This window comes from Gossypium hirsutum, chromosome A13 (assembly GCF_007990345.1).
Source record: "Gossypium hirsutum isolate 1008001.06 chromosome A13, Gossypium_hirsutum_v2.1, whole genome shotgun sequence".
NCBI lineage: Eukaryota > Viridiplantae > Streptophyta > Magnoliopsida > Malvales > Malvaceae > Gossypium > Gossypium hirsutum.
In genome coordinates, this window is record NC_053436.1 from 93,126,556 (window position 1) to 93,139,704 (window position 13,149).

At 35.1% G+C, this 13,149-nt stretch overlaps 1 long non-coding RNA gene and 1 pseudogene across 1 annotated transcript; both read left to right on the forward strand.

The window, feature by feature from the left end:
- The first annotated feature begins 7,318 nt into the window (after nt 1-7,318).
- Nucleotides 7,319-9,244, forward strand: LOC121212473 (uncharacterized). The gene is made up of 3 exons (XR_005907707.1): nt 7,319-7,917; nt 8,065-8,151; nt 9,100-9,244. It is a non-coding gene; the product is annotated as an uncharacterized lncRNA (long non-coding RNA).
- Nucleotides 9,245-9,592: 348 nt separating this feature from the next.
- Nucleotides 9,593-12,066, forward strand: LOC107898019 (solanesyl diphosphate synthase 1, chloroplastic-like; annotated as a pseudogene).
- Nucleotides 12,067-13,149: the final 1,083 nt, after the last annotated feature.

The window sequence follows — 13,149 nt, forward strand, 5'->3', positions numbered from 1 at the left end:
CCTGATGCAGCTCTTCCTTCAGATAATCTTCTCGCGCCTTGAGCTGCTCAACCCGGACTTCACCATCATGCAATGCTACCTCCAAATCCTCAACCTTGCTCTTTAGCTCCTTTAACTCGACCGTAGAATTATGGTTTTGGTGCCAACGCAGAGATCTTCCAAGCTCAATCACCTTAGTCTTTAATCATTTATTCTCTTCCTCTAATGCCAAATTCTGCACTTGCATCTCTTGAAACCTCCTCTCCCAACACTCGACTCTAGCCTTTTCCTCTCGGACTTCTTTCTACAATTGCTCCGAAGATCCTCCTACTCTCGCCCTTCTCAAGGATACTTGTGCCCTTTTGTAATGCTCTTTTAGATCATCTCGATCTTCTTCAATCTTCCTCTTTTCTTTCCTCTCTTTCTCGGCCTCTATCTTTTGAACCTCGACGTCCAAACTCAAGTATATCTTCTCTTCTTCGAGCTTTGCTATCCTTTTTTCAAACTCCAAGCTTTTTCTCTCGAACTCCTGCTTCATAATTTCTAACTCTGAGGGCCTTGCTCGCAAATATTCCTCCATTGGTCGAGCTCATTCCACATTCGGCTTAGGGATATTATCAGTCACCCTTCTGCCTCTCCATTCAACAAATTCTGGCGTGGTAGCAGGGCTAATAGCTACTCCTTTCAATCGGCAAGTCTTCTTCCAAGCACTTGAAATTTCACTAACCCTCCTCTTGTAATCGGCTTCTCTGTATACAAATTCACTTTGAGCCAACCCATGAGTCGCTGGCAGAACTGTCTCAACTCATGCTGCCTCAGTACAAGCAATGGGGCATAACTAATGGCACCCTAAATTCCCAATAGGGGTACCCAATCAAAACTGCCGCATCGGTAAAGAACCTCGCCAGGCATCATCCATGGGCCCTCCACTCGACATCTTTCGATTGAAGATTCTGAAATAGCGCCATCCAATTTTCTTCTGGAACATCAACTCTCCTAGCTGAAGCTACTATATCTTTCAACGGTGAATAATCCTCGAAGAAAACCCGACAGACAACCTTATCTATCAATCTGAAATGACTGTAGAACCAAGCTAAAAGAAATTGAGCACAACCAAAAAACCTGCCAGCACCAGCCCTCCTACATGTACCTAAAGACCTGAATGTTTCTGTCAGAATTGCAGGGACAGAAGTGACCTTTTTACTGAGTCGATGAAAAAGATCCGTGGTTGCCTCATCCACATATCTCAAAGCCCTAGGGAAAACCATCAGTCCATATAAACTTAAGGCAAAAACATCTACCTTCTTCGTCTCATCAGGGTGTGTCAGAATCAGATCTTTCAAAGCGTCCCACGAAATGTACTTGCACTCACTCTTTTCTTTAATTCGGGCCGTGGCCCACTGCTCGCTCATCCCCGTAATAACCATCAATTTCTTCCAAAAGGTAGGGACACAAGGAGCTCGGGAATAGATCCTATCATTCTGAAATCGGGGACAACAAAGTAAAGCAGTGTACTCCTCTACAGTAGGTACCATGTCTACTTCCCCAAAAGTGAAGCAACTGTACGCCGGGTTCCAAAACTGAGCAAGGGCTCGGAATAAGTGTTCGTCTATCTGAACATCAAGCAAGTAAGGTAAATCTCCATAGTTACCATAGAATAACTGCTTGGTCTCTTGGCCTCACTGATCCCAAATTGCCTTAAGCTCTTGGAGATTATTCGGCGTGACGCTAATATGAGTGTAATCTGACAACTCCGATACATATCCCTCAGCAATACTATCTCCCTTTTCTAGTTGAGTTTGCTCGGACCATCTATAGACGTTAGCGTTGCCTTCCACTCTATCAAGAAGTCCGTTCTCCATAATAAAACTTCCTAACTTAGAAACTGATCGTGAACCGATATCTTTGTAAATGCAAAATGACATGCAAGCAAAAGAAAAGAGATAGTCAGTATCACATGATATCAATAAATTTCAACAATAACTTATAAGGGTAATGTCTAAAGTTTAAAGCTAACTAAGTTGGGCTCATACGGTCTTTCGACATGGGGTTGGTTCTAAAGTTTGAGGTACCCAAACCAGCAGATTCCTCGATTCTTACCCATTATAGGCTCATTTGAATCAAGTTCGGTTCAGGGGAATACACTTCCCTATGGCTACACGGAGATGAAAATCTCACGAAACCATAGGTATGGATGTATCCCGAAAGTGATCCACTATCTTGCACGGAGGCAAAAACCTCACGAAGGCATAGCTTCTCACTCCCACTTAAGGGTGTGACCACAACGGTCATGCAAATGCAATGCATATCAGAATATAGAAATACATGCGATAATACAAACATATGTAATGCAAAGAGGATTAAATTTTAAAATTTTTAATTTTCGACACTAAGACAAAAGATAATCAATTACACGGCTTGACTCTCTTATTTGTCCCCAGTGGAGTCGCCAAGCTGTCGAAACCATTTTCAAATCGAGTTTTGGAAAATGGGAATCGATTTTAAAAAATGAAAACGGAAGTCGCCACCAATCTTTTTAGGTGTGATTGGGTCACCTTTAAAACATTTTGTTTTAAAATCATTAGTTTTGGTCCACGAAATAAAAGAACGGGTTCGGGAGTCGGTTACGTACGAGGAAGGATTAGCACCCTCATAACGCCCAAAAAAAATTGGTACCTAACTGGTTATCAAATGTCTTTAATGTCAGAAATTTAAAAAGTTTTAAGATGTAATCCTCTTTAAATTAGTATAGTTTGATTTTTTTAAAAATTAAAGTTCATTCGTATCAAAGTATTGACACTAAATTGGCTTTTTAGAAATCCCTATCTCGAAACAACAAAACGCTACATCCAATAAGTTAGGACATACTATTTTGCAATTCCAAGACAGTAGCTCACGTGTTGAAAACATTTAAAAACTTAAGAAGGGTACTTGGTTATTCGAACTTAACGAGAAAAGTTGCAACCCAATAAGTTAGGGCACTACTTACTCGAAATTCTCAAACACCAAGCATTGCCTTTATATTTTTTTTGAAAACTTTGGGACCTTATTTTTTAAAAAAGATGCGTGGGGAATTATATTGTACTATAAATCATACATAGTAACATATTATTGTAGTAAATAAATAATACATGCATTTTAACAAAAGGATAGCAATAATATGAAGATCACATTAGATGCATAAAAATTATATATACATGGCAAATATTAACAATATGCATACAAAGATATATATAGCATGTATGGAGAATGAATAAACAAAATATACAAATATACAAGGTAATAATTAAATAATGCATGATATATAAGAAAGCAATAATTAAATAATATATGACATGCAAATAAAAGTATAATATCAATGTACATGTCTACAAAATATAACATATAATAATAAAAATAACATTTAACACATACATGTTACATGCAATATAAAAATCTACAAAAGAACTAATAAAAAATAAAATGATTGATTGCTAACAAAATATGCATATGATTAAAAATAAGATATTTCATAACAATTTTAAAATAGTATTTAATATATAATATATAATATATAATAACAAGAATATTTACAAAAGAATAATAATTATATGGTAATATATTAGCTTGAAAGTATGCAAAAGAATTCATAATATAAATTTAAAATGAAATGATATAATAAATAAATAAATAATTAATTAATGATGAAATGTGTATATAATATGAGTTAAAAATATGATTTAATAATAACAATTTACAAAATTTTAAATAATATATATAATATAAACATAAATAATATAATTGGTAATATGTAATATACATAACATATATATATCTATATATAAAATAATAAGCAATATACAAGTAAAACATAATAAATATTATATAATAAAATATATGGGAAATAATATAATAAATATAGCATATAATAATGAAAATTAATACGTAAAAATAATATGTATAAATAAATATATAATATATGTAAAAATATAATAATATATATAAAAATAATAATTATGATAGAATTAATATATAATAAACAATTATAATACATATAAAAATAACACTTATAAAATAATTTTATGGAAGTAAAATTAAAATAAAAACAAATAATAAAATATATATAGAATAATAAAATAAATATAGGACTAAATTTAGAGTTTAGCAAAATTAATGGGTGAATTTTGAATGGAATAAAACTGAAATAAGGTCCTATTTAAAACACACGTAAAACAAAAGGGACTCATCGGGAAAATTGCCCTATTCCCAATACGGTGCCGTTTCCAGAATGTAGTAACTGTTAGGACTAAATTGAAACTAAAATAAAACAATAGGGCCAAATCATAAATAAATAAAGAGTAATTATAAACTAAAAAAAGGATGGAAGGATCGATTGGGTAATTAACCCAATTTCCAAAAACATGCGGATCCTCCCCGGGTAATAGGGTCAACGCGCGGATCCCCTCCTTAATACGACGTCGTTTTAAGCTTATTGAATTAAGCTAAAACGGTGTCGTTCTGCTGAGGCTATATAAGCCAAAATATAACCAAAAAAATCATTTAGAAATACTTTTTTAAAAAAAACCCTAAAGAAATCCTCTGAAGCTTTCCTGCCCTTTGAGCTCCGGCCCTAGGCCAGTTTGCTCCTTTCATTGGGCCTCCATGCCCAGTCTTACGCGCCGTCACCGACTCCGCTATACACGGCGGTCGGGATCTGAAAAACTTCATTTTTCGGTGCCAATCTAAAAGGTAGATTTTTCCCTCTATTTTTGATGTAATGCATGCATGCTGTTTATAAGAAAATAAAAGAAAATAAAAAGGTAAAGTAAGAACAATCGGTCACCTTTATTTCTCTACGAAATAGTTCTAGTATATTATTAAAAATACTCGATGTACAATATTTTTTGGTGTATTCTCCTATATCTCCGTGTCCTCTTTTCACAGATTTGAGGAATGGCTTTATAGCCTTATTCCACTGCCTAATTTGGAAAGATATCGAAAGATTTCTTTCCAAACCCTATTCTAATCTCTTTGCTTTGATTTATTTCCTTTTCTTGCAGGTGAATCACGAAGATTTCGTTCAAGTACCCCTGACCACGTGCTGATGGGGCTAGCACTGGATTGTGGCGTATGATGATTTCGACGTAATTCGTGCGCTGATGGTGGCGCGATGCATGGTGGCGAAGTTGAGGGGTCACAGCGCTGATAGGCAGAGCATTGATGACTGTCTTGATTCGGGGAACTGGACAGACGCTCCCCGAAGCTTCTAGAAGACATTGCGGCGTCAGAAGGAATAGGCAGAAACCCTAGGGTTTCATGCCTGGGTGTAATGAGTTGGGCCAGTTGGGCCACTTTAGTCCTGAGTCTGTTTAGGTCTAGGTTTGCTGTATTTGGGCTACGGGACTGCTTTGGGTTTTGGGTAGCAACAGTGGGCCAATGTAAATGGACTGTTATATTAACTGTTTAAAAACAATTATTTATTTATTTATTTTCAATTTCAAATCCCGGGAAAATTTTGGTTACTACAGAGCGGATTACCTGGGAATTCTTTAAATCTGCATTTCAAGGGAAGTATGTTGGGGCAAGCTATGTAGATGCCCGGAGGAAGGAATTCTTAAACTTAACTCAAGGGGATCAGTCTGTGGCTGAGTATGAGGCAGAGTTTTTGCGACTTAGCCGATATGCCAGTGGAATAGTAGCAACAGAGTATGAACGTTGTGTTCGGTTCGAGGATGGCCTCCGGGATAGTCTACGGGTATTAATAGCTCCACAGAGGGAGCAAGATTTTGCGACATTAGTAGAGAAAGCTAAAATAGCTGAGCATGTGAAGCGCGCTGAGCGCCAGAGCTGGGAAAAGAAAAGGAGTAGAAACAAAATAGATTTAAAGCCCTCCAATTCTGATCAAAGGCACAGGAAAAGTACTAAGGCAGATGGGCCGGTCTGAGCTGAAGCCTCTGTTGCTGCTGTTAGATTACAACCTTGTGTTGATTGCGGGAAAAACCATTATGGCGAATGCTGGAAAAGGATTGGAGCCTGTTTAAGATGCGGATCGATGGAGCATCGTTTCAGAGAGTGTCCTCGGAGACCAGATTATGGACAAACTACTGGTACGGGTAATATATAGCCGCTGAAGGGTGGTCAGCAGCCAGCAAGAGGCTGTAGCAATGGAATGGGTCGTGGTCATGGAGCACCAGATAGGGGTATGGGACATGCTGAGGCGAGATAGCCAGCTTTGGTCTATGCAGCATGTCGCCGTGAGAATAGAGACGCTCCGGAAGCAGATGCTGGTACGTACTTCTCTCATGGTGTATTAATTACTTAATTTACAATTAGAGCTAGAGTGCGCAGTAGAAGCATAGTGGTTTGACTTGAGTAATACAGTTAGTTGATAGTTGGAAATTTCGAGAACGAAATTTTTTTTAGGGGGATAGAGTTGTAACGCCCCAAAAATTGGGCCTAGAAAGAATTGGGCCTTAAGTTTGGGATTCGGATAGAAGAAAACCTGAATAATTAAGAAGTTTTAAATATTATCGTTTAAGAAAAAAAATTTGAATTACTACTAGAAATTTTTTACTGTATTTATTATTACGGATATTTTAAATTTTATTAGTATTATGGGATAAAATTATTAGTATTAGAAAAAAATATATATATACTGTATGTATGTTTGAAAAAATTTTATGAAAATTTTTATTTACTGTATTATTTGAAATTTTTATTATTAGATATATTTATAAAATTATTATTATTGGTAATTAAATAAGTAACGAATGGCTTATAGTGTGGGGAAAAGTCCAGGGTTCGGCCCACAAAATTCTTAAATTTGGCCTCTTAAGGAAATCTGGGAAGTAGGCCTTATTAATAGATTAGGCTGAATTTTCACATGGAGGAACGCCTGGCCCAGTGGCTAAGCACGCTAGGAAAGGCATGGGAGGTGCCTGGATTCAAGGCACGGCGTGCGCAAATGGTTGTTTTTTTTTTACAACCAAGAATTTCCGCAAGAAGGCCTTATAAATATTTCAAGAGAAAAGGTGACACAAAAAACGCACGTGGTCAAGTGGCAAGTAGGCGTTAAGAGTGTGCATGTGGTTAGGAGTTCGAGTCTGGTAAGTAGCATATTTTGTTTTATATTTTAAACAAAATTGGGACTGCAGCAGATAAGTCTTAAGATTAGTAGTGAGCAGATTATAACATGAGAAAAGCTTCAGTGCAGTGGCAGCAGCGCGTTACAGGGACTGAGAGGGCATGAGTTCGAATTCAGGTGCTGGCGTTATTTTGGTTTGTTTTTAGGCGGACCAAGACTTCAGCTTGTAAGGTTTAAAGTTAATTGCGACTGTCATATATCCAAGAGTAATCTACGACATAGTGGCCAGCAGCGTGCCTATGCGTGTGGAAGGCCCAGGTTCGAGTTGCTGAGCGCGCGGATTATCTTTTTGCTGCATGCGTGTGGGAGAGTAGTAGAGTTGGACCAAAACTCTTCCCAGGCAGGAGGCTGAAGTGGTCAAACGGTGGATAAGGCTGCTAGGTGGTTGGATGAATTTCAAATGCCTAATTCATGGAGCAAAGCAAGGGAATTTGAAATTAGAAAGAATTTTTAATAAGCATTAAGTACCGTATTTGTTCTTTTAATTTTGGCTTTTATGAATTATTCCCTTTTTGTTCATCTTTCCTTCATCGATAATAACCGAACCTATCTTCTTCTACTCTTCTTTTCTTTCTTTTCTTTTATCTCATCTTTTCCTTCTTTAATTTCCTTCAAAGTCGAATTTGTACTGTCATCTCCTCTTTTCTATTTTTCTATTTTCTCTTTTTCATTATACTAAAATCCGAAATATCCATACTTTAGTGATTCGGGAATTAATTTTTAGATCTATTTCCTACTTGCGATTAAGATAGATTCACAGTGGATCTAAGATTTGAAAAGTGTTGGAAACGCTTCTGACAAGAACGTCTTTGGTGGTAAGCATTCAGATCTTATTTTTTCTTTATTTAGTAATTCGAGGATAAGCTGAAAACCTCTAAATACTTTAGGAAGACTATCGATTTTTGCCAAGATTAAAATTAAGTATTTTTCATTCGGTTTTTTTTTATATGTGCGCATCGAAGGCTAGCGATCAAGATCTATTTGGAGGCTAGTAAGATCAACAAGGTTAATCGTGGGGGAGATCTCGTTAGCGAATCGTCATAAAACAGGTGTGTAAATGACACCCACTCATAGACTAGATCGACAAAAGCCGAAAAGCCGAATAGCCGAAAAGCCGGCATTTGTGAACTTACGAGCGTGTGAGCGCTTGTGAGGTGGTTTGGTTGTTAATTTTGGTAATCGCAAGCAGTATGATTGTAGAGTGCGCAATTTCGTGCACTTCAGTATATTTGGGCTTAATGGGCCGAAAACGAGTTAGTGGGCCAACGGGCCCAATTTGGTAAAAACGCTTGGTAAGTGTTTCTGTTAATGTGTTAATGGTTAGAATATGTATGTAAACTCTAGAATAGTAAATTTTATTAAACTACCCCTAAGTATGAAAATTTCGTTTTACCCCTAGATGCAAAATGACCGTTATACCCTTAGGGTTAATTTTGACTGAAATGCATGATATTCTAATTATGTTTGTTGTATGCCATGACATGTATATCTGTTGCATGGGGTTGGGTTTTGTTATGGAGGAAGAACCTGTTCTGGTGGTTGTGCCACATATTCTAATATAAGCAGCTTTGCTGCGGATTATAGTTAGTGCCGCAACCGGTGCTAACACTGTAAGTGTAGGGATGGCGTGGATGATTTATTCCCCACAGGAAGTGTAGGGATGGACGAAGGCAAGTGCAGGGTTGGATGGGGTTATCATGCATTAATCATATGAGACTGTATTGAAATGGGCCCAATTGTGTTGAAATGGGCAAGGCCCAATATATCTCGACTTGTATAGGGCTACGGCCCAGATTGATACTGATATGGGCTAGGCCCAGTATGCTCTGTTACTGTAAGGGGCCATGGCCCAGATTAATATTGATATGGGCTAAGGCCCAGTTAACACTAAATTCTGAATAGGGCTTAGGCCCAGTAAAGCTTGAACTGATTTGGGCTCTGGTTGGGATACTTTACACAATGAGTTTCCAAACTCACCCCCTTCCTTAACCTTGCAGGTGAGCCTTGAAGTGGGGGCTTGGAGCCGAAGAGGATTCAGAGTGGCCACGGTGATCGCTTTTGGGCTTTTGAAATAAGTGATTGGTTTTCTTAAGTTTACCTTATTTATTATTTATTTTTGGGTTGTAATAAGGCCATTTTAACTTTATTTTCTTCTCTTTTTTGGGATTATTTTATTTTAGTAACTTTAAACTAGTTGATAATAATTCAAATGGGCTAGACTTAGGGCGCGTTTTCAAAACGATACTCGTTTTCAAAATGATACTCGTTTTTAAATAACACAACATCACGATTAATTGGTTTATCAAAGATATCAACTCAAATAAATTTCAACTCGTTATAACCAAGTGTGGCAATAGTTGTGGGCATGTCTAGGATTGGATCCAATCGAAGAGCTTGGTACTTAAGCAGCCTTCATGGCTCACCTCCTCTGTTATGGATACCTACCTGGTGCCCAGCTTCCATTCACTTTAATCTATAACGAAAATATTCTTTTCAAAGATTTTTAATTAAAACATGAGTTTTACAATAACGCTCAAATGAGTTTTACATTAAGAAGGGTTTTCAATGAAAACATGGTTTTCGAAAAACACTTCAATGTGACACGCCGAATTCGGCCGTAATGTCTGGGCCGGGTTTGGGGTGTTACAAGCCTAACCCTTTTCTTGCGAAGAGGGGATTATGCTCGGCGAATCGACATCATATCACACACAGAGGTAAGGAATATAGGAATGTGCGTAACCCTACTAAAGGAATGCCTCAGGGCATAGCAAAAAAGCTAGGACTAGTTATTCTTCAATTGCGAAAACTGCTGATTCGAGAACAAGAACAACTTCTTCCTTGGCACAGCTACCGGCCAAAGCAAAACAATTTGGTGATTTTTTCTCTTAAATTTTTTCGTCTATTTCCCTTCAATGATTTGCTTCAATGGGATTAGCTGGGATATTGATGAGGTTCAATTTGCGATAGAGTTAATAATTTTGTTTTTGAATTGGGCCTTTTGATGCGTTTGATTTTATGGGTATTTGATTTTGAACCACTTCTTTTTATTAGATTGTCTATTTTATACTAAAATGCTGGAATGGAATAGATGTTAGAAAAGATGGGTGATTTGTGGTCACCCTTAATTTTGTAAAATGGATGAAATGGCTAATTCTTTGATTGGTAGTATTACTTATTTTTATCCTCTGCTTTGCGTTTCTTGATTCATGATTAATAGTGTTGTGTGCGTCGCCTGATTGTCTTTTGTTAATCTCCCATGTATGAGAAATAGACATGGAGAAGTTAATTCTTTATGTGCTCCTCCATGCACAAAAAATAAGGAAGGGGAAACACTTATGGAATGCTATTAAATCTGTTAGGACAAATGAAAATTCAAGTAGGTTAACAGGTTAAGATCATGGTTTGATTTTATAAGACATATATTGATTTCACTTGGAGTTTGAGGTCTTCGGCTTTATTAGATTCCAACTCCAATATTTGGTATTCAGTCAGCAGAATCAGGAAATGGTTAAAAGGTTAGTCCTGTTGTTTACTTTTAGAATGATCGAGTGTATGGAAAGAATGACATGAATGGGATTTCTGGTCTCTTTTGCTGTTGCCTAGGTATGGAGTGTATTGATGTGAAAAGAATATCATGATGCAGAGCGTAGACGGATTGAAGCATTTATTTGCTTCAGTGCTGCAATGATGTGATAATGATTTGTACAAGCAATCAAGAGTTCTTGTTGATCCTGAACTTCTTGCAAGAGAGACTGTTTATATGTTATCATTTTTTCTTTTCTTTTTAAATATTCTTCTATATTGCTTATGTGATAACTTCAATGCTTTTGCTTGATTTAACATTTGTTCAGTCTTTGCCTATGTTATTTTATTTCTTGAGTCATTCTACTAAAATTTGTTTTTTGCTCATCTTCAAGAAGCTAGTGTAAATGAAATAGAAGCACTTTATGAGCTTTTCAAGAAGATAAGCAATGCTGTCATAGATGATGGGCTGATTAACAAGGTCTTTGTTTTTTCATAGTTCCCATTTTGTTATATAATTGATATCTTTTTTTATGTTTGTCAAGTTTTTTTGGCTTGATGATCACTCATTGTCTTGAGTTGGTTCTTTCCCTCTCATCTTTGTAGCATTTAAGTTTTATTTATATTACTATTTGACAGGAGGAGTTCCAATTGGCGTTATTCGAAACAAACAAAAAAGAGAGTTTATTTGCTGATCGGGTATTTTTATCTAAAGTTAATTAATAATGTCTCCATACTTGAAAGAATAATTCTTATTACCATAATATTGCTTGAGTTGTTGTCAATATATTTCTGATTTCACTGCAGATATTTGACTTGTTTCATACAAAACATAATGGAATTCTAGGTTTCGAAGAGTTTGCTCGTGCTTTTTCTATATTCCATTGTAGTGTAACAAAGAAAATGTATGAATATGGAAAGAATCTTGGCCTATCATTCCAAGTTGTTGATGACATATTGGATTTTACACAATCAACAGAGCAGCTGGAGAAACCAGTTGGTAGTGATCTAGCAAAAGGCAACCTCACAGCACCTATAATTTTTGCGCTAAAAAAGAAGCAAAAACTTAGAGATATCATTGAATTTGAGTTCTGCGAGATTGGTTCTCTTGACGAAGCAATCGAAATAGTAAAGCAATGCGGGGGAATCGAAAGGGCACAAGAGTTGGCAAAAGAGAAAGCTGATATTGCAATCAAGAGTCTTCAATGTCTTCCTCAAAGCGATTTCCGGTTATGGTTTGAAGATATGGTGATGTTTAATCTAGAAAGGATTGATTAGTTTAACTAATCCAAAACAAGTAGCATGATACATGACAGATAAACATGGCATGAAGTTGAAGCCTATACCAATATAAAACAGCTTTTTTAAGATATTAATTGGTTCATTGTCACTGGTTGTATATTCATACAAGGCTTTAAGCTTTGACTTGAGCTCCTAGTTTCAATGTCTTCAAATTATACATTTGTCTGAGAAAAAATAATTTCTCTATTAAATAATTAAATTGATGAACAATAAAGTTTTTGTGGTCATCAATATTTAGCTAATAAACTTCCATTATGTATACAAGGAAAACCTATGTTATAGGGGTTTCTCTTTTTCTTAATAATTGAGTATTATTATATATTTAATTTGATTTATTTATTTATAAATAAATCATTGCAATATATTTAAAAACAATTTAAAATATAAATTTATTAATATATGTAAAAACAGCTTTTCTGGAAAACATTTTCAGGAAATTTGTCAAACAATAGAAAATATTTTACAAAGATTCATCCAAAACACCAGAAAAGTAAATCATTTCCAAAAAAGTAAATCATTTTCTGGAAAACATTTTACTGACAAACAAACGAAGCCTTAGTTTCTAATGATTTATGTATCATTTGTACTATATACCATATCTTTGTATTACTATTATTGTTGTTGTTATTGTTGTTGTTGTTTTCTTGAAAAAGAACTTGGAATGAAGAATTTTTCAAGTATACTTTTATAAAAATTAATTTAATAAAAAAATTAAAACATCAGTTATAAAAATTTTAAGAAAAGACTAAAATAATAAGAGTAATTAATGAATTGATAACTTTTATCTAGCATTATGTTTTCGCTATATCCAAATAATTTTTTAACCTTTAATTTTATTTGTATTTTCTATTTGTGTTTTAAAGATTATATTTAACTTTCTTTTAATAATATCAATTTTAAAGTATGAATATGTATATCTCTTTAAAAATACAATATGCCTTATTATTAGATTCAATAAATTTTAATATTTAATTTACCTGTATAATTTACACCCAAATAAATTAACTTGTATTTAAATAAACCTCAACCTTTAATCTACATACAAATAAACCTTTTTAAGAATAAATATTTCATTTAAAATAAGGATTATTTAAATAATAGAAAAGATAAAAGTTTATTTAGATGCATAAAAATAGAAAAGAAAATTAAAATGAATAATTTGAAAAGAAAAATATTTTTAAGGTATAAGGGAGTGAAAAAGCAATTAATCACTTTTTATTTTG